Below are 23,224 nucleotides of genomic sequence, written 5' to 3' on the forward strand. Positions count from 1 at the left end.
TGCAGTGTTATATAGTGCAGACTTGTCAGGTATTGGAGTGCTTTACATGAGCATTGGTTACATCACACAAGAACAAATTCATTTTGGTTGTAGACATGGGGAGACTAAGTGATTTGACCAGAATCACAGAATGTCGAGCTGAAGCAGAAACTTCAACCTGGTTCCCCAGTTGCAAAGTCTGCAGTTCTGGAAGTAACACCACATCCTCTCCCCTAAGTGCAACATTTAATCAAGTTGTCAACTAGATAAAAAAACATAAAGATAACAAATAATTTAAAAGTGCTTTGTCGCTATTTGAAAACTCAGAAAATATGTCCTTATTTTAGTCTTTTAGAGCACTAACCATAATTTTGATGCCAATAAGACCCTCTCATATATGTAATTTCTAAAGGAATGCTCTAGGTATTACAGTTTTGATTACATCAAGATGATGTCAGGCGTTCCACACTTTTGTAATAAATATAGAATGTTAGCAATCTAGTTGTTCATTAGGATACTGTTGAGAGGCAGAGGCCAGGGGCACGGACTCTGAAAATTGAAGGCAGGTAGGAGGGTGCAAAGGCAACAATTTAACCACACTGAGCAGGCAGGAAGGGCCGTGGAAGCACAACAGACTATGGAGGGCAGTGGAAAGGGGGGCAGGGGCAACAAACCAACAATACAGGACTTGCAAGAGAGGCTGTTGGAGGGAAGATCTATTACGGGTCAAGGAAGCTAGGGGCGGTCCCCAGAGCCCCGGGAGCCACCACAGAACTGAGCAGGAGAGTGAGTCAGGGACAAAAGGGGCACCTTAATTTGAGCCGGGGTGCCTAGGAACGCTTGCTCCAAAAATGAAGAAAACAGACATATGAGACATGGAATTGGAGGCAGAATACAATGGCAGTTTAATGAGAAGATGCAACTTCAAAGAAACCGCAGAATAGAGACATAAAGTACAAAATACAGAATCCAGATAATCATACAGCTGTCATGATATTCTCTGTATCTCAATTAATGGACTGACAGAGAGAGAGAGAAAACACATCTATAAATGCATCATGAGAAACAAGTTACACCAAGGAAAATGTTACCTAGGGACACTCACATTTACTCTTAGAGCAAGCATTCCTGCAATTACAATACAACATCTTTTAAATGCAAAAGTAAAGAGAACAATGGTTAAACATAACATGACATTTCATATAGGTAAAATAGAATAAGATACTTCAAGCAAAGCAGAGCAAGACATTTTAAGCAAAGGAAGACAAGAGCTCCCAGTTCTTGGGGAAAACCTGCACAGCCTGTTAACCTACATACAGACGGCGAGGTTGTCCGTCGATATCTGTGGGTGCTCACTTTTTATATCATTTTGTGGGCTCCTTTGCACGCTACATCTACCTACGTATGCTACCCAAAAGCTTCGTCTGCAGATTTTACCAGACATTTCGTCATTTACCCACTTAATGCTGACAATGGACTGGGTGAAAAGGTCAGTCTCTCAGGCCAATCGCTTATCGTAAGTTCCATAGAGCAAGCAGAAAATAATGGGTATTGTACAGGAATTCAATATATTCATGTATAAAATCTCCTCAGTTCTCCTAACTTGACGCTCTGCGGTTGCCACTTCCTTAAAAGCGGGAAACCTGCCCAGGAAGCAAGTACCAGTCCAGGATGCAGCCTACTGTATGTCGACAGCTTCAGGGGGATGTTGAACTTTGATACCGAGCACGGAGCACTCAGGTAGGGTGGGGGCTACTAGTTTGGAGCAGAAGGCCTCGCAGACCTGCCTTCAGACTGCTATACACTAAAATTGCAGAGCTATGGTCAATTTAACAAAGAGGCCTACATATTGAACAGAAGGGCCTACACAGGGGTTTTATGCTGGCTGAGTGGTAAGGATGTCTCAGGATAATTATATAGCAACACAGGACCCGCTGGTCAATTTAATACGGCCTACAAATGCGGCTGGCAGGGCAAGGACAAGGGTCTCATACTTCAGGTGTGGACAGAACGGGCCAGGGGCCCCCTGTGATACAAAATCTACCCTCCTTCAAGGCTGTGGCAATGTAATAGACCATTGTGGGCAGAAGGAAGAGGCAATGGTAGTACAACCATACATGCCAACAGACCCGATTCAGCCAGGAAACGTCCAATGTTTTTAAGCTCAAATGGGCATTATTTGATCTGTCTCCTGTCTACAATATCCTCTTTTTCAATGTAACTCAAAGGGGAAAATCAATACCCCAGTTTTTTTTCAAAATCTCCCTCTTACCAAGTTCAAAATGTTCGCAAGTATGGTACATTGGATCATGGAAGGAAATGGGATAGGGACATGGACTTGGATAACAGAGGACAGGAGAGACATGGAGAGGTGCACCAAACTGACCCTGCAGGGCAGGCATCAGGGTTTGCAGCAGCACAATACACCACACAGGGCATGCAGGACGGGAGTGCAGCACAACAATCCATAGAAAGCAAGAGGGAGGGGACAGGACCATGCACATGGACAACAGAGAACAGAGGGGCAAGAGGCAATGGTAGCTAGCTGACCATAATGGACAGACAGGAGAGAAGGCTGCAGCATAACAGACCATAAAGGGCAGGAGGGACGGATCAGGGGCATTACAATGGAACAGACAAGCCAGGAGGGAGGGAGTAGGGGTCTGAACATGTAAACAGAGGGCTGGGGGCAAGGGGGCAGGGCAGGAGCAGCAAGATGGCCATGGAGGTCAGGCAGGATGGGCACTAGAAGCAAGACACAACATGAAGAGCAACAGTGAGACTGTGATGGCATACACACAGACCATGGAGGGAAGGTGGGAGGGGGTCAGGGGCAGCTAACTGACCACACAGGGAAGGTGGGAGGGGCCATGGCAGCACAGAAGACCATGCATGGCAAGTGGGAGGGTTAGTGGCAGCACAATGGCTATGATGGGCAAGAAGGAGGGTGCAGGGGCATGCACAAAGGACGATGGAGGATAGAAGGGAGGGTCAGGACCTGTGCACAGACAAGAAAGTTCAGGGGAAGGGGCCTCACAACAGACCACACGGGGCAGGCAGGAGGAGCAGTTGCAGCACAACAGACCAGGGAGGGCAGAAGGGTGTGGCAGTACAATGGACCATGTAGGACAGGAGGAAGAGGATAGAGGCATGGCATGTGGACAGGCAGGGTGGAGGTGGCAGGGACAGGTTACAGTCATCTGACAATGCTAGGCAGGTGGGAGGGGAGTGGCAGCTCAACAGAACACTCAGAGTAGATAGGAGTGGCAGGTCCATGGGACATGGTGGGCAAAAAGGATGGAGCAGGGGCATGCACAAAGACATCGGAGGGCAGGGGGAAGGAGAATAGGGGCAGCAAGCTAAGCACAGAGTTTAAGCAGGAGGTCAATGATGGGGCATAGAATTGGGCAATGGAGGGCAGGAGGAGTGGACTGGTACATCATACTAAATTGAGGGCAGTGGCAGCACATCAGACCATGCATGGCAGGAGGGAGGAGGCTAGTCCATGGATTCACACAACAGAGGATAGGGAGGAGGGGGATGGGGCAGCAAGCTAACTGTTCAGAGAAGGCGGGTATTAGAAACTTTATTGTTTTTAAAACATTTTGTCTGTGCAAACTACTTAAAATATGAACAAGTATGCAGCATAATCTCACTTTTATTCAGGAAGAAGAAGACGTTAGTGACTGTGACTCCGGGCTCACTTGGCAAAAACACCCCCTGACCCTCCACCCCCTATCGCAAAATGTAATGCCCGTGAAAAGGGTAGGTGAACACAGTGTTATATAGAACATAGTCCTGAGAGCACGATTGAAAATGAAAACTAGATATAGTGTATGGTATAAACTATGCACCAAAAAGTGTGATATAAGATGAACCAGGCGTGAAATATAATATGCAATACATTGTGCGCAATGACAGATTCATTGGAGAGCGCGAGATAGCACAGGCACTAGCGCGTGCTATGCGATATGCGCCTTGGAGTGTAATATGCACAGGGCAGTGTTGTGTAACCTAACTAGTCTCTAAAGTTGTAATATAAAATATGTGCTGGGGAGTGTAACGTTGCATATGCACTGTGACAAAGATATGGATCCCAAATTGTAATATGTATGGCATAGCACTGTGCGTTATAACATAGGCATCGAGGAAGGCACGTTAGATGGGGCAATATAACCCGTGCGAAGACAAGTGTGGCATGACATTTTCACGGGGTGGTGTTACAGTGCACATGGGCTAGAGAGTGTCATAGCATATGCACTAGCTAGTGGAATACAATACAGAGGTGTGTGGCACTCGGCAGGCAATGGTGGGTGTAACACAGCATTGGGCTCTGTCAGGAGCGCGCTGTGACTCGCAAGTGATGTTCGTCCCCTTTCCAGAGAGTAAAATAAAAAGTATTACACATCCGGCAGTGGATGTGTGTTTTATTAACTGTGAGGGGGGTTTCTTGCATAGTTTTGGTCGAATTTTTGTCGAATCCCCTTTGAATGGCTTGGTGTGCATGTGTATTAAATGTGCCCGTCAATAGCTACCCATGTTTGTATAAATAAACGACAAGGGTGTCTACCGGGATTAGGCACGGTAGAGCATCAGACATGTCAGAGCTTCACTAGTGGTGTAAATACATTCCACGTGGATTAATTGCATGCATAGTCGCCTTTTAATGAATATCACGCAAATCGTCATGGTGATAGGTACGTACGGTTTGTCCAGCATGTCCTAGGCGTGTCTATAAATATATATTTTTTAAAAATAATAAAAAACAGTGGCCGGCCCTGGGGATTGGGGTCAAAAAAATATAATTAGGAGACAGGCCCTGGGGGATGGGGTCATCAGGGCCAATAAATTAGAATAAGAAGGGGAACCACACAGCCCCCCTTCTTAAAAAAATAAAATAAATAAAAGACTGGCATCGTGCCGGAGGCCATGCCCCCTCCATGCAGCACTCTGCAAACGCGCCCCCAACAGGCATCTCCAGTATGCGCCAGGGAGCTGCGCTGCAGACAGGTGTTCTGAGGCCAAGCCCCTTTTTACACCTCTCTGCAACGCAGCTCTGTGGCGCTTACTGGAGGTACCTAGTGGTCTAGTGTGACCCTAGGGACCCTTAGGATTAAAGGGGACTTAATCTCTCAACTTAGAACAGCCACAGGGCGCGTTTACACAGTGGTGAAGGGAGGGGACGGGGCCTGAGGTGACGTGTGCAAACACGCACCATGGCACGTTTTAAATTGGGGATATAATTTCCCTTCAATACTGAGGGCCCCTGGGGGCTAACTAGCCAACCAAGTGCTTCCAGTAAGCGCCACTGAGCTGCATTGCAGAGAGGTGGTCCAGGCCGTGCCACTTTTTACACCTCTCTGCAACGCAGCTCTGTGGCACTTACTGGAGGTACCTAGTGGGCTAGTTGGACCCTAGGGACCCTCAGGACTCAAATGAACTTAATCTCCCAACTAAAAACGGACACAGGGCGTGTTTACACAATGGTGAAAGGAGGGGACGGGGCCTGAGTTAACGTGTGCAAAAACGCCCTGTGGCCTGTTTTAAGAGGTAGTTTTAATCCCCATGCCCTATTATATACTAGGGGCTTATAGAGGAGGTAAGGCTAATCACAGGGGGACCCCAACGCATAATGTTCCCTAGTGTATGTAGGTGTTTTCACTGTATTCTAAGTGTCTTTTAACATAGCACTGGCTCTAGGACTGGTTAGTCAGACTCAGTTACCACCAGTATCCGTCTGAAAAAGTTGAGGGTACAGGATGATTTTGCAACAAGGCTTCTTTCTGCTCTTCTTTTTGTTCTTTCTGCACGTTATCCTTCTTCCTGCACTTATCTTCGTATTTGAGGACTTCTGTTGCTTCTTTCTGCACTTCTTTTGTTTCTTTCTGTGCATTTTTTCTTCTTTCTTCACATGTCCTATCTCTGTAGGTATAGTTAGAAATTAGCATTTAAAAAACCTTTGAAATTAACAGAAAAAACCATAGGTTTCAGGCACGTTATAGTTAGGAATTAGCATTTAAAAAACCTCAGAAATTCACTGAAAAAACCATAGGTTTCAGGGGTGTTATAGTTAGCTGGACTTTTCACTTGTACAAAACCATTGAAATTCCCCCGTTATAGTTAGTTCAGCTAACTATAACTCGCGCGCCCGCAATGCACTGCTGATGACGTCACATATTACATCACTCATGACATGGTCAGTGACATCACTCATGACATCACTGATGACATCTCAAATGACATCACTGATGACATCACTGATGACATCATCCTTGTGATAGAGTGGCAGACCTCCTCTCACCCTAATATAACCTTTGATACACACATTCAAAAATAGAGACTAAAATTTTCAAAACAATGGACATACCAATACCAGTTACAACAACCTCTTCAGTAATTCTAAGATCCACATACACATCTACTCATTCACCAACTGTCCAATACAGTCACTCATACATGTACTCACTCATCATAGGTACTCATACACCTATACATCCTGTTACACAATGCCACTCATCCATAGAGTTACTCACACACATAGTCACTCATGCTAATAAAGAATCAAACATACATTTACTTGCATATACAGTTATACACACACCACCACACTTACTTCTACGGAAACTTACACATACTTAGTCTTTTAAACAATCACTTATAGAAACACATACTTATTCATACAGGAACTCTTTCAATCTCTCACTCTCACATATACTCACATATATACACCAATAGTCACATATACTGATTTAAAACATATGTAGTTACTCATAAAGACACTATTGAGACAGTCATTCACTCACTAACACACCCATACACACACTCATCCACCCATACAGTCCTGCACACATACTGTGTTCAACACATACAAACAGTGAGTCACTCATTCATGCACCTATGCACTATGTAATACCCCCACCGAACCATGCAGACACTCAGACTGATACTCAAAAAACCAACTAATAACCTATATAGACACCCATGTAGCTACTCACCAACCCATGCAGCCACTTATACACAAAGTGAGAGACTGATACAGATATTTACATATTTAAACATTACTCACTAAGCCATGTATTCACTATGATACACTTAATCAGTCAGTTACACAATCAATTTTTCAAAAACAAATCATCCATTTAGACACTTATATACCCATTTATTTTTCCATCGACCTTGAGATATACATATATAAAACATATTTAATTTTCAGAATAACACACATTCACTGGATGATGTCATCAGTGATGTCATCAGTGATGTCATTTGAGATGTCATCAGTGATGTCATGAGTGATGTCACTGACCATGTCATGAGTGATGTAATATGTGACGTCATCAGCAGTGCATTGCGGGCGCGCGAGTTATAGTTAGCTGAACTAACTATAACGGGGGAATTTCAATGGTTTTGTACAAGTGAAAAGTCCAGCTAACTATAACACCCCTGAAACCTATGGTTTTTTCAGTGAATATATATATACATATTACCTACTGGCGGTCACCAGTAGGTAGTTATAGTTAGGACCTAGTTTCCATAGGAAAAGCGTTTTTTTGATTTGCCAATAACTTTTGCGTAGATGTGTGTGTAGACCTAGGAATCAGTGAGTGCGTATGTAGTAACTGGTATTGGTGTGTCAATGGTTTTGAAAATGGAAGTATGTATTTTACAATGGGTGTATCAAAGGTTATATTAGAATGTGAGGGGGTACATCAGATTTTCACGTGGATGATGTCATTAGTGATGTCATCACTGATGTCATTTGAGATGTCATCAGTGATGTCATCAGTGATATCACTGACCATGTCATGAATGATGTAATATATGGCGTCATCAGAAGTGCATTGTGGGTGCGCGAGTTATGGTTAGCCAAACTAACTATAACGGGGGAATTTCTATGATTTTGTATGAGAGAAATGTCCAACTAACTATAACGTCCCTGACACCTATGGTTTTTTCAGTGAATTTCTAAGGTTTTTTAAATGCTAATTTCTAACTATAACATGCCTGAAACCTATGTTTTTTTCAGTAAAAAAAATAATATATATGTATATATATATATATATTTATAATATGAAATTAAATACACAAAACACATATTAATAATATATATTTAGCCAATATTAATAAGAAACAAACTCTATACGTAGTAAATAAACTATTCCCACTCCATTGTATACTACAGTAGGGAAAGCATTAAACTCAGGAGGGGTAAAATGTCCTATTCCCACTTGTTTATGCAATAGTAGGGAAAGCATTGGACAGAGGAAGGGTAACATTTTGTATTTCCACTCCAGTCTGTGCATCAGTAGGGAAAACGTTGGACTCAAAAGGGGCAAACATTAATATTCACACTTCATTCAGTGCAACAGTAGGTAAAGCGTTGGTTTTGCAGAGGGGTACAATTTATTATTTCCGCTCCAGTCTATGCAACAGTGGGGAGAGCGTTGGATTACGCAGGGGTAACATTTACTACTCCCACTCCAGTCTGTGCAACAGTAGGGAAAGTGTTGGACTGAGGAGGGGTAAAACTTACTCCAGTCGGTGCAACAGTTGTGAAAGAGTTGGAATCAGGAGGGATAAAAGTTATTATTTCCATTCCACTCAGTGAAATAGTAGGGAAAGCATTAGACTCAGGTGAAGTAGAATGTACTATTCCCACTCCAGTCTGTGCCTCTGTAGGAAAAGGGTTGATTTGCAGAGGTGTAGAATTTACTATTCCCACTCCACTCAAAACCCCTGATAAGGCGTTGAAGAGCATTTTTGGCGAGTTGCACGCTACCCCGGAACCCATAAAGGATTAGCGGTGAATTATTATAGTGAAATATGAAAGTGATTTGAGTGATATGTTAGTCAGTTATTTGGATTGAGAAGGATAGTGGAGGGATAGAAGAGAGAAAAAAGGCTTACATTTAAATAGCGCTTGCTACTCTTGATGGGGTATTCCAGTGCTTTTTCGATGAGTAGCACGCTACTTCAGAACCCATAAAGAATTAGGGGTGAATTAGTATAGTGAAAATATTAAAGTAATTTGAGTGGTGGATATGTTAGTCAGTTATTTGGATTAAGAAGGATAGTGGAGGGATAGAGAAGGGAAATAGGTTTGCACTTATATAGTGCTTGCTGCCCCTGATGGGGTGTTGACATGCTTTTTCAGTGAGTAGCATGCCACTCTGGAACCCATACAGTGTTATTGGTGAATTAGTATAGTGAAATATGAAAGTAATTTGAGTGGTGGATATGTTAGTCAGTAATTGGGATTGAGAAGGACAGCGAAGGGGTAGAAGATGTAAAAAAATTGCATTTCTATGGCACTTGCTACCCCTGATGAGGTGTTGAAGTATTTTTTTGGCAATTAGCACACTTCTCCGTAACCCTTAAAGGATTAGTGGTGAATTAGTATAGTGAAACATAAAAATGTATTAGAGTGGTGGACATGTTAGTCTGTTATTTGGACTGAAAAGGATAGTAGAGGGATAGCAGAAGGAAGGATTAAGAAATGTATATTTCTTTGGAACTCTTAGCAGTAGGAGGAGGCTTGAGATGAGTAAAAGGGAGGTGGAGGGGGTAATCAAAAGGGAGGTGGAGGGGGAAGAGCCAGGGGGAGGGTTTAGAAAGGCTTGTTTTGGGGGATCAGAATAGTACAAAGAGGTATGAGATGATGCAAGGAGGGGTGGGGTAGGGAAGATTCTCTAAAGGGTTATTATGGGGATCATAGTAGTGGTATGCGGTTTGGGATGAATGAGAGAGTGGAGGTAGAGGATATATTGATAGAGGTATAAGGTAAGAAATAGGGGAGTGAATTGGAAAGAGTAGTAGCGAGAGGTTTGTGATGAGTCAGAGAGTTGAGGTAGAGGATATATAGAGAGTGGTATAGGGTGGAAAATAGGGTAGTGCATTGGATATGCTGAATTAGAAGAAAACTAATAAATAGGTAAAAATAATAAATATATGTCTCCAAAAGTAATGAATATATAGATCCATAAGTACAAGGAAGATATATAGATGCATAAAGGAATGCAGTATATGTGAATTAAAGATGCATTAAATAAACTCTGGCTTTCAAGTGTTGTTGTACTTTATATTAATTTTATTTATTTAGATATATATATGTTTATATATTTTTTGTAGAACAATAGTGAAGCAATTGTAGTTAAATAGTTATGATAAAAATATGTACTTATTTATGTGTTCACTTATATACATGTTAAAAACATAGAACAGTGTAACTATCAGTAATATGTATGTTTGTTAAGGATAAATAATACATCTCTATATATAATTTCTTTTTTTCTAACATAATTATTCTACACGTTTATACAAAGCAATACACATATATAGGTACATATATATAGTACAAATACAGAGAGATAGGCTGCATATTTATATCTATTTGCGTATGGTGGTTATGTGGGGAAGAGCCAATTCCTTTTTTTTTTTTTTATTGAAATTCTGGTGTATGAGTTACAATTTAACAATAACATAGGTTGGCGAACAGAGAATAAAAATAAAAATGGCATAAAGAAAATAATTTACATAAATTGGCGAGCAGAAAAATAAAAATACAGAGCAACATGAAGAAAATAATTTACGAAATGCAGAATTTGACCATTACTCAAAGTAAAGACTCCAAATTCTATTGAACTTCATAATCCCACCTATTCGCTGTGCATATTGCATTTCAGTCTTTCTAACATTCCTAATTTTTTGGAGCCAGGCATTAAAAAGAGGAACTTGAGTTGACTTCCAGTTCTGCAGCACCAATGACCTTGCAACTGCCATTGCAATGAATAATAGTTTGACCATCTGTTCTGTTAAGCCAAGATCAGAATCGTATCCATACAATATTAATTTAACATTATAAGTAATCAGAATCCCACAATACTTTTGCAAATATTCGAATATCTCATTCCAAAAAGGCTTAATTTTAACACAATAAGCTATAGTGTGGGACCAGTTTGCGGGAGTATATTGCTGGCATCTAAAACAGGTGGCGGAAGTATTAGCGAACATTTTAGCAATAGCAGCAGGAGTACGATACAGGAGCCATTTACTGAAGAATAGCATTCTTCTCCAATTAGATCCTCGAAGAACACTAAAATTCAGTTTATTTATAGTTTTCCAAGTATTAATAGTAAGTACGTGATTCTCCTGTTCTTGCCATTTTTTAATTGCTTTTTGGCTAAGATCGTCCTCAGTATATTGTGCTAAAAAACGTTTCCATACCCCTGGCTTCCTCGTCCTACAAGTCGTAAACAGGTCGTCCCATAACTGATTGGAGGAACCAATGCTTACTGGCTCCACTTGTACCAACGTTTTAAAAATTGAAACATACGAGCCGAGTAACATAAAATTCCCTGGAATAATAAGTTGCATCTCTTGAGGTAACAGCCATGTCCCCTCCCTTAAGAAATCTATCAAGGAATGAAATCCCAGACGCGCCCATTGTAGTGCAATGTCGACTCCAATTTTCATTCCCAAAAAAAGGAGAGCATTTCTTAAGGGGGTTCTAATATTATATTGCGGGAGAGAATATCTTTTAAGAAAGACATCACGACGCTTAAAGAACCAAAACATCGTCTTGTATCGAGTAAGTTTCTGTAATTTGGAAATATGAAGCGGAGAAGGGATCTGAACCTCATGACAAATTTTGTCAAAAAGAAAATTAATAAACACAGTTGGAGTCTGCATTCCAGATTTAAACCGCTCTAAATATTGGGCAAAATATGCGCTATAGTAATCTTTAACATTGGGTACAGCTAGACCTCCCAATTCCGTATCGGCGTAGAGAATCCGCATTGCTATCCTGGGACTTTTTTTTGCCCATATAAAACCTGTGAATAGTGATTGCACTTTTAGGAAGAAACCACTGGGCAAAAAACAGGGAATGGCAGAAAATAAAAAATTAAATAACGGAAGAATAGACATTTTTATAAGTGCCACCCGCCCCAGGATGGAAAATGGCAACGAGTCCCATCTACTAATTAACGATTGTACCTTACGTAGAAGAGGATCAAAATTCAACATCACTAAATCGGACATCGAAACAGAATACATAACGCCTAAATACCTCTTCGGTCTTGAATTGATACAGCCGAGTAAGTCAGTATGTAGCTCAACCTCGCCCCCAACACAAACTAATATTTCAGTTTTTTTTTTATTAATTCGGTAACCACCCAGAAGTTCGAATTCTTCGAAAAGCTGAAGAGCGACAGTTTGAGATTGAATATCCGACTTAATCAGTAGCAAAATATCATCGGCATATTTTTTGATTTTTGCCATAGAAGGGATAGGAGGAGAGATATTTACGGATTGCCGAATAGCTGTGGCTAATGGTTCAATAAAGAATGCAAAAAGAATAGGGGACAAGGGGCAACCTTGCCTGGTGCCCCGTTGAACCGATACTTTACCAACCATAACTGAATTAATAATTATATTGGCTTTGGCACCCGTGTACAAATTCTGAATTAAACTAATGATCTGTAGAGGAATTCCAAAGTGCTTTAAAATAACGAATAAAGTTGTCCATACCACCAAATCAAAAGCTTTTTCCGCGTCTAATAATAGAATTAAAGCGGAAATTTTGTTTGTCTGAAAATAATCTAAAGCCTCAGTAAGAAAATGTGTATTAGTAACTAATTGCCGGCCTGCCACAAAGCCATTCTGATCTGGGTGAATAAGATCCTTGGCAATGTGATTGAAACGTATTGATAATAATTTGGTAAGGATCTTATAATCAGTATTAAGTAATGTGATAGGCCTATATGAGCTGGGATCTTTGGGATCTTTGCCTTTTTTGAGAAAGCTAACAACTGTACCCTTCCCGAAAGAATCTGGAACTTGCCCACCCATTAACATATAATTAACTAATTGTAATAATAAATCAGCAAAGGCGCAGAAGAAAAGCTTAAAAAATTCGGCGGGGAAGCCATCCGGGCCACAAGCCTTACCAATTGGGAGGTTCTTTACCACTAATTTCAGCTCTGACTTTGAAAATAAGCGCATCATTGCTCCACTATCTGCCTGAGATAGAGAAGGCATATCATATCTTGCTAAAAAATTAAAGAGCCTAGAATGGTCCTGATGATGACTGTATATCTGTTTATAGTGAGAAAGCATTATAGTGCCAATGACATCAGGCTGTGATGTGTCTATCAAGGTAGTAGGAGACGTCAAAGTACGAATTGAATTTGCAGCAGCTTGCTCCTTAGCCTGCCACGCAAGGAGTTTTCCGGAAAAATTACTCTCCTCATAACTCCTTGGAGATTGTATATGAAATTGCTGTTCACTCTGTGTAGCAAAAAGCGTACTAAGTTCGCGTTTGGCCTCGTTTAATTTTTTTTGCGCGAGACTAGAAGAATTAGATTGTCGAAGCCGAGTTAGTGAGCAAATTCTTTGATAGAGCAAGGTCCTAGTTTGTTTAATAGTACGCCAATCTTCTGCGTCTTTACCGATGATAATACCACGAATAAAGGCTTTTAGTGAGTCCCAAATAATATGTAGTGGAGCCGTGTGTAAATTACGAGCAATGAAATCAACAATTCTTGAGTAGTTTTCTGAAGATAAACTGGCTATCCATGGATCTTATGTTGGGGGTAAAGAGTTCCAAGGTTTGGGTGCTTGAACAGTGAATGATGTGCCACCCATTGTTTTTTTCTTGAATCTTGGGATTTTGAGGCGAGGTGCCAGTCTAGAGCAGAGGTTCCTGTGTTAAATGTGTTTGGTGATTTTATTCCTGATGAAGAGTGATCCTGTTCCATGTATCACTTTGTGGGTGATACAGAGCAGGTTGAAAGTGGATCTTCTGGCAACCGGTAACCGATGCAGGGCTTTCAAGGCAGGGGAGATGTAGTCTTGCACTTTTATATGTAAGAGTAGTCTGGCAGCCGAGTTCCTTGGTAGAGGTTATTGGCATAATCGAGTTCGGACAAAAGAAGGGAGGTGGTAGCCGGGACCTTGTGTGGAAATCCTAAATGGGAAAGATTTGTGGCAAAGTTTTTATAGTAACAAACCTGAATCTTGCCAGTTTGTCCTCTTGGGCATTCATCGATAGCTTGGAGTCCATTATCATTACGAGGTTTCTTACTCCCTTCGATATTTTAACCAGTGTTCCCAGATTATTGGACCATTTGGCGATCGGGGTCATAATGTTTCCAATCGCCACACACGAGTATTTCCATTTTGGACGCATTCACTTTGAGATGGCTTCACATCATCCATTGATTCACGGCTCTGAGACAACTGAACATTAGCGAGTTCCAAAGTCTTTGGGGCATTGCAGGTGAAGTAGTATTTGCATGTCAACTGCATAGTTATAGCACGTGATGTGAATTTCATTGATCAGTGCCGGTAATGACTTCATGTAGATGTTGAAAAGCATGGGCGAAATAATAGAGCCTTGAGGGCCCCTACTTTTGTGAAGTATGGTTTGGAGGTAAGGTGGGGTATGGATGACATTAGTTCTGTTGTGAAGGTAGGATGCAATCCAGTCTAGAGCAGTCCCCTCTATACCGGCTTCATAGAGTCTTTGTATCAGAGTGTCATGGTCAACCATGTCAAAAGCAGCCGAGAGGTCCAAGAAAAGTAGTGCAGTAACCCTGTTGCAGTCAACTGTGCTCTTCAGGTCAACCCAGATGGCTAGGAGGGTAGATTCTGTGCCTCTTCCTGGAGGGAATCCTGTTTGGAAGTTTGAAAGTATGGCATTCTCTTCAATGCATTGAGACTTCTGGGCAAAATCTGCGCTTTCTATCAGTTTGCCAGGGAAAGGTTCATTTGAAATTGGTCTATAGTTGTGAGGGTTCAGCCGGTCCAAGTTTGTTTTCTTCAGTAATGGGCATATGTGTGACTTTCTGAGTTCTTCTGGAAATATTCTGGTAGTTAAGGAGTTGTTGATGATTCTCCTTACTGTAGTGGAAGCAGAGGATGTTAGAAGAATTGTCTTGAAGGTTTGTGGTGGACATGGGTCAGAAGGGCTGCTGGCAGACCTGCTGGTTTTGACCAGGTCCATAAATTCATCATGTGAAATGTGCTGGAAGGAACAGAGAAGTTAGGTTAGAGTAATATTGGATTGTAGCTTTGTAAAATAGTAAGTGCTGATGTTTTGTCTCTGTTTTAAATATGAGTCCAACGTGTCTGCTTTTTCCGTGTAATGATTTGCCAGTTTGTCTATGCACACTTGAGTAACCGGATGAGCTCCTTCTAGACAATTTGGTTTTTCAAATTCATTGAGAATTTTAAAGAATTCTTTATTCGCACATTTAGCATCTTGAATTCTGTCTGAATAGTATTTTTTCTTTACTTTTTTGATAGCTGACTTGTATATTCTTTTCATTCTCTGTAGGCGAAGGTTGTCTTGGTTGGCATTTGTTTTGAGCCAGGCATGTTGCAGCTTTGTAGTTGTATCTCTTTTATCTCAGTATTTCTCCAAGGTGCTTGTTTTCTTTTGTTCTGTTGTGTGGTTTTTAGTGGCATCAGGATATCAAAAGCTTCCTGTAGCCACTCATGTAGTTTTTGAACAGAATTTATTGTTTCTAGATCTCTACTGGATGTTAGTTTTGTTTCTGAGCGTTCCAAATTGAGTTTGTTCCATCGCTGATAGGGGGATACAGGTAAGTGAGGTTTTTTGGTGCATCGTTTAGTGTTGTTTTATGTTGGAAGGCAAGCAAATGGTGGTCTGACCATGTGACTGGAGTCATAGTTTGAAAGGCAGTAGGTTCTGTAGTAGTAAAATTGACATCAAGCATGTGTTCAGCAATGTGTGTGGGTTTGTGGATGATCTGATGAAGGTTCAGTGCTTCTAGGCCAGCGATGATTGGTTTTGGATGGGGCATATTGGTTTTGTCAAATGGAATGTTGAGGTCACCCAGAATGCATAGGTTGGAGTGTAGCGTTACCAGGTTTGAAACCATGTCTAGAAGTGCATCTGGGAATGTTGCTTGCTAGGTGGAGTTCTGTAAAGGAGCAGGAAGTTACAGGAGGAAGATGATATAGGATCCCATCTGGTGAAAAGGGCCTCACAATTTTTTATGTAGACATCGTCAACTTTAGTGATATGTAATGTTTGTCTGAACACAACAGCTATACCACCTCCTTTTTTGCCTATATGATTTTAGGTGATTGTTTGATAGCCTAGAGTAACGGCTTAATGAATGACTGGAGCCATATAATCTCCCAACCATGATTAAGTCATGAATACTATGTCTGGTTTTGTGTCAGTGAGAAGGTCATGGGTGTGATATTTGTTTTTAGAGCGTAATCAAGCATTTATGAGTAGACAGTTTAGAGAAGGTGCTTTGGAGATAGTGTGACTTTGTTTTGTGGAGGAGTAAGGAATATTTTGTGTGCTTGTAGCTGGTGTGTCTTTAGTGTTGGTATTAGGTATATGAGGAGAACAATCATGTAGTGTTTCTGTATCTGTGTCCAGCAGGCTAAGAAGGCATTTTGATGGGTCTGCGTGTGTAGGTGGTGGGGACAGTGTTTGAGAGTGAGTTGGTGTGCTGTGTTGTTTTTATAGTGTAACCTTGTAATTCAGTAGACATGGAGAAGCAAAGTTGTGAGGTGTGGCACACAGCTTATTTTGTTTGTATCTGTTTAGGCCGGAAGGTGTATGAGTTAGGGGTAGGGGTACAGCATGTGTGTCATGCAGTAAGGTTCTAAATTGTCCAATGGATGAGAGACAATTAAAAGAGAGTTCCTGTGAGGCTGTATATGTGTTTGGTGTGGTTGAAGAGAGAAGGTGTGGTATTGGAGTTTGTTCATTTGTGTAATTAGAAAGGTGGATGTATATTTGTAGTTTGTGATGATCAGCACTTGAGAGATTTGGTTGTGCTGGTGTGTGTGATATGTTTTGTTTTTGAGGAGTAGTGAAAAGAGATGTTGATGTATTTGTTTTATGAGATGGATTTGTTAGTATAGTATTGTTTGTGAGTTAGAATTGTTAGGTAAAGGGGGTGGTGATGTGTTTGTGAGTAGAGTGTAAGTAATGTGTCAGAGGGGATGAAGTAGAGTTGTGAGTGTTTGTCTTAGACTTGTTTTCTGCAAGAGATAACATGTGTGGTACAGTGGAGTGTAAGTGTTGTGTGGTTGTCTTATTGTGGTCAAAAGAATAGGAATATGTTGTTTAGTGAAATGATGGAAGGCTGAGTATAGGTGCATTAGTGACAAAAATGGGTTTGTTAGGAATACTTAGAGCAGGGAGGGTGTGTATGGTTGGGATATAGTTCAGTGTGGTACTGGGTTGTGTTAGTCATGAGTGGATTGGCTAGTGGCTTCGAGTTGTGTACTGTTTGTAGGTGATGGTGCAGATGTGTGGCAGCTGGGATAGAACGGTATATTGGTGTGGTTTGCGTGGTTTTGTAGTGGGTGCTGAGACATAGAATTTTGTATATGGTTTGTTTGTAGTAGATGAGAAGAGTACATGTCCTGTGAGTATGTTACTCTGGTTGTGGATGCGGGTAGTGTAGGGTGGGTTCTGGTCACTGTATATTTGGGCAGCATTTCAGGCCCTGGTCCTAACCAGTCTCAAACAGGCTCAAATATGCACTCACCTTTGTCCTTTCCACCCTTAGCCTCGATGCCTGGGCTGAGATTCCATAGGTCCTGGGCTTATATATCCCTAGTATTCAGGTGACCCCTTCAGCCAATGGGAAACCTAGCTCTAACCCTAACTAATCACAACACTAGCCCTCAAATCTAGAACCAATCGGAGACCAAGACCTTACAACCAGTCATAACCCTAGTCCAAGCACCCGAGCAGGCACAAAACCCTAAACCCTATGTCCAGTAAAAAGCCTAACCCCAGCCCTAGTCCCAACCCTAGTCCCAGCATCCAATCACATAGGAAACCCTAAACCCTACATCCAATAGAAAGCCTAACCCCAGCCCTACTCCCAACCCTAGTCCCGGCAGCCAATCATACAGGAAACCCTAAGCCCTATGTCCAATAGTAACCCCAGCCCTAGGAACCAATCTGAAACCCTAAACCTATCCACCAATCAGATCACTAACCCTAAGCCCTACATAAATAGAATCACTTATCCAGGAACTGATCAGTTCCCTCAAATACCCAACCAATTAGAACACTAAACCTAATCCAATAGAAACACCAGATGTAACCACCAATAAGTGCACACATGTAGCATCCAATGGCAGCCTATATAAAGTCTCTGTGACCACAGGCAATGTTTGTTGGCTAGGGAGTTGGAAGCTGCTCCTCTATTCAGAGTCTCCTAGGAGACAGACAGGCTAAATCCACACTTTGAAGTTCTGCAGGTAAGTGCCTAACAAACGTTGCACTCCAACAATACTGTTTGTATAAAACTTTACTCACTCTCCTAGCCAAACCCTTACGAAACACAGCTTAAACAGCTAACAAGAGATTGCTGCTGTCTCAGAGCACTCTTGGTTCACTCTCTGATGTAGAATATCCCTGTTGCTAAGGGGTAATGGGGGTAATCTGGTTTCACTCACTTGCTAACACAAAATGGGAGCTGGGTTGGATTGCTTAACGTGCAGGTCTGAGCACATAGCAAGTGAGAAATTAGGAGGGAAAAACAGTTAGAAACAGGCAATGTGAGAAAAAAAAACAGATTTGGACAGTAATCTCACAATTCAATAGGATAAATGAAACAGTCACAGGCAAGTAAAAACCACAAGTTTCTAAATGAAACAGGTAAAAAATGATGCAATCAGGATAAGGTTAAAAATTTTGATTTTTAAACTGTAACAACCATACGCAAAAACAGTTAAAAATGATGCAATCACGGGTAGAGAATATCACTTTTTAAATTTCAGGAAAGAGACAGCACTAGTCTGCCTCCTTACCACCTCCTGGACTTTGGTTCACAGCAATCTGGGGCACAGGAAAACTGCAGCTCACAAAATAGAGGTGAAGGTTTTGGGGTTCACCCAGCAAACACTCAAGGGACAGGGGCAGGTGTGAGAGGAGGGCTCTGGGTTGTCTGAGAGCTAAGGAGCCAATCAGCAAGCTTAGGCTGCTGCCGAGGGGGTCTAGAAACCTGTTCCTCAATTCAGAATCTCCTAGGAGACAGACAGGATCAATACACACTTTGGAGGTCTGGCGGTAAGGGCCTAACAACTTTGCCCTTTAGCACTACTGTTTGTATAAATCTTCACTCACTCTCCGAGCCAAAAAACGAGTGCACAGCCCTTACAAAAGACTGCTTAAACAGCTAACAGCAGATTACTGCTGTCTCAGAGCATCCTCTGTTCACTCTCTGATGTAGAATATCCCTGTTGCTAAGGGTGAAGGGGGGTGGGGGATAATCTGGTTTCACTCACTTGCTAACACAAAATGAGAGCTGGTAGATTGCTTAACATACATGCTCCATCTCAAATGCATGTTACCAACAGCTATGGTATACTTGTCATTTGTCAAGTGTTGCTAATGTGAGACTGAAGTAACTACAACTGCCATGAGGCCCTGTGACTGAAACTCTAACCAAGATGCTACACTCCTATATTCCAATTTCACTTTTCTCCCATGTCACTACTGAAGTTAACTAGTCTTGCAGGTTACCATTACTCAAGTGTTGGGGAAGTGACATTGAAGTGATTAAAATACACGAGGCTTTGGCGCTCCAACTATAACCAAGACGCTACACTCCTTTTGTCCCTTCTCACTTGTCTCCCATTTTACTACTGATCCACACTAGTCATGCAGCTTACCATTACTCAAGTATTGCCAACGTGACATTGAAGTGATAACTACTAATATGAGGCCTTCTGACTGCAACTCTAACCAAGATGCTACACTCCCTTTGCCCCTTCTCACTTGGCTCCCATATCTCTACTGAAGTTCACTAGTCATGCAGCTTACCCTTACTCAAGTGTTGGGAAAGTGACATTGAAGTGAGTACACCTGCCATGAGTCCTTTGCACTCCAACTCTAACCAAGATGCTAGAGTGAAGGTGACACACTCACATTGCACATATCCCAGGTCTTGCTTTGATGTCGAAGATAAATCTCTATGGATGCGTCATTAAAGTGAAACACATCTTCTCTGCAACAACTCTGTATTGGACTCTCATAAATCACCCATATGAAAAGGCAGTGCAAGTCAATGGGATTACATAGAATCAGTGTGAGAAACATTCTAAGGGCACAATGACAACACTCTCTGCAGGATAGCTATGCCTCTATCAGGGGGAACTCATTAATGCTTGGGCCCTGGGGCACAGTACTTTATGCACATGTCTGACATACTCCATGTTCAGTGGACCTGGGAGCTGAAATATATCAGGGACAACCAATAGCATAACAAAGTGCCATGCATATATAGGCAATGGTTCAGTGCAACTTATGAAAGTAAACATAGCACTTACAGCATGTGGCACACATCTACATGAAGTAGCTGTAAGGTAAGAAGGTCTGTGCTTATTATGAGGGTTTGAATTCTGCCCCTGTTCCTCTCCCGGTAGAGGGTCAAGCTGCCTTTTTGGCAAACATATCACTGAATAAACTGCCTGAAGAATATCGTAAATACCTGGGAGGCCCCATAACTATTCAGGAGATCCAAGCAGCCATCAAAGGCATGGCAAAAAGTAAAACGCCAGACCCTGAGGGCCTCCAGACCGATTGTTATGCCACCTACATTGGGACTTTGGCCCCACCCCTCAAAAAGCTGTATGCAGATTATTGGTGGTTTAGTGATCTCCCAAATTCTACCAAAGATGCTGGGGTTATCCCCCTACCCAAGACTAAGATGCAAGGAATTATGGAGCTCTGCCCCCTCTCTATGATGAACTTAGATTTCAAAATCCTCAGTATGGTGCTGGCCCTCCAGTTGCTCCCATTTCTGAAGGCATTGATACACAAGGACCAGAATGGGTGTATTCCCACATGTAGTACTTCTCATAACATCAGAAGGTTGTATCAAGTAATGTACCACACCTCCAAAGAGGCAAATAAAGAAGCTGTGCTGATGTCAGTGGACCTTGAGAAAGCATTTGACACAGTACACTGGAATTTTTTACTTGCCGTAATGACACAGATGGGTCTGGGAGATATTTGGATTAAATGGGTTAAACTATTATATACTGCCAACAGCCAGAGTTAAGACTGGCACAGCGCTTATTCCACAGTATCAGGTAAGCAGGGGTGCGAGGCAGGGATGTCCATTGTCTCCACTGCTGTTCGCCCTGGTTATGGAACCTCTCGCAGAGCTTTTCTGACAGAAGGGCAGGTGTTGGGGCTTGGTGGTCAAGGGGAAGGAACCTATTGTCTTTCTTTATGCAGATGACATACGCATTTACCTGAGAAATGAGGCCTTTAGCATTCCTGGAGCGTTAGAGCTCCTGTGAAATTTGGAAGCAGTGTCCGGCCTTCGGGTCAACAAAACTAAGACCCACATATTCCTTGTCTCCCTTGCAGCGGGGAGTTCCTTGGGTCTCCCTCCAGATCTGATGTGGTGACATACCTCCTTTAGATATTTGGGGATTCAGATATTCCATACATTGGAGGACCTTTGAGATAGTAATCAAGGGGGGGGGGCCTCTGCTCCCTGAAGTCCTGTGTTCCCTTTTGGTGCTCGCTTAAGTTGCCAATTATGGCCTGAATAGCACTCTCTAAAATGGTCATGCTCCGAGACTCCTATATTTCTTTGCGAACCTGCCAGTAGGAGTGCCAGCCTCATGGTTCAGTCAAGTGGACATCCTGGTACGAGATCTGATATGGGATGGGAACCGACATAGAGTGTCAATGGCTACCCTTCGGCGACCTCCCGAAGAAGGAGGCTTGGGTGCACCGGACTTCAAAGTCTACTTTTTGGCATCCCAGCTCCATTGACCACCCTGTGGTTAGATGGGGAAAACCAAGAGGAGATGGGATAGTCTGGACAGTCAGAACACATGGATCTCTCGTTGGCCAAACTGCTTTTTCCATCAATAGTGGTCCAAAATCCAGGGATACTGTTGTCAACAGCGTTGAAATGCTGGCACAGATGTGTTCTAAAAATCGCAGGAATGCCTTTATATGTGCCGGCACTACCTTTGGTAGGGCTCCCACATGGCGACCCTCTTTTCTACTTTCTTCCTGGACAATTATCTGACTGGACAGAGGCTGGACTGATAACAGTCGGGGACTGTTATTAGCAGGGCTCATTGCTTCTGCTGGAAGACTTGATGGACTATTATCTTGCCCCGGGCCAGTTTCTTATGTACAAGGCGTTGACTCGAGCATTTCGGGACTTGCGGGAAGGAGACAGGAGGGAACCTGTGACACATACTGTTCTGCAGTTATTGGTCTCGACGGTAACACAACCAGACACCTGGTGACTTGGTTTTACAGATCCCTAGCAGGAATGGTCCACAGCCCACTGACTGCTGTATGGAATAGATGGGAGCAGATCTTGCAGCACAAGCTAACGAACCTTGAATGGCAAAAGATATTAGCCTCACCCCAAAAAATCTCTAGGAACACAAGACTGAAATACCTCCAATTGAGTTATGCACATGACATACAAGACCCCACATAGGATTTAGGTGGCTTATGGGGTGACCCCCCGCCCTTGCTCAGATGTGGACATTTAGATGCTGAGTTTGTTCACATGGTGTGGGGCTGCACCCATTTACAACCCTACTAGGAGGAGGTGCTCTCTGCCCTAAGCTCTATGCTTGGGCGCTCCCCATTTCCTCGGAAGTTTGAATCTTGGGATTATTCCTGTGACCAGCGTCAAAGAAAGTAGGTACGAGGTTCAAGAACCTAGCCCTAGTGTTGGTTAGATGCCGAATAGCTGTGACTTGGAAATCAGCAGGGGACCGAGAGTCCAGGCCTGGAAGGCAGACATAACCCAATAGGCAAGGGACGAGGAGAGTGGGTTATTCAGGGAGGAGGCCAGAGGGGTGAGGATCTGCCGCTTAATGGATTTATGGACTGAAGTGTTGATGGTATTTCAGCACCTGGAGAGTGGTTATGGAGATGACCAGGAAATAAGCACAGACACACTTGAGGAGGAGAGGCTCATGCACCAGGCGATCAAGATAACCAGCCAACCAATCGATGAATGGAAGAGTGCATACGTGGGACTTAGTCCCAGAGGTTTTGTCCTGACACACTGATTAGGGCTTCACACATCCCCCCCGCTCAACAGACAAAATAGAATGTGGAGTTTAGGCCAGGGAAAAACACATAACTCAGCTCTGGGAGACTAGGTGTTGACATCTACCCACTGGACATTCCCCCTCCCCACACAGACATCCCAGCTGATAGATGACAGCATCCCATGGGTAT

The sequence above is a fragment of the Triturus cristatus genome, chromosome 10 (assembly GCF_964204655.1).
Source record: "Triturus cristatus chromosome 10, aTriCri1.1, whole genome shotgun sequence".
NCBI lineage: Eukaryota > Metazoa > Chordata > Amphibia > Caudata > Salamandridae > Triturus > Triturus cristatus.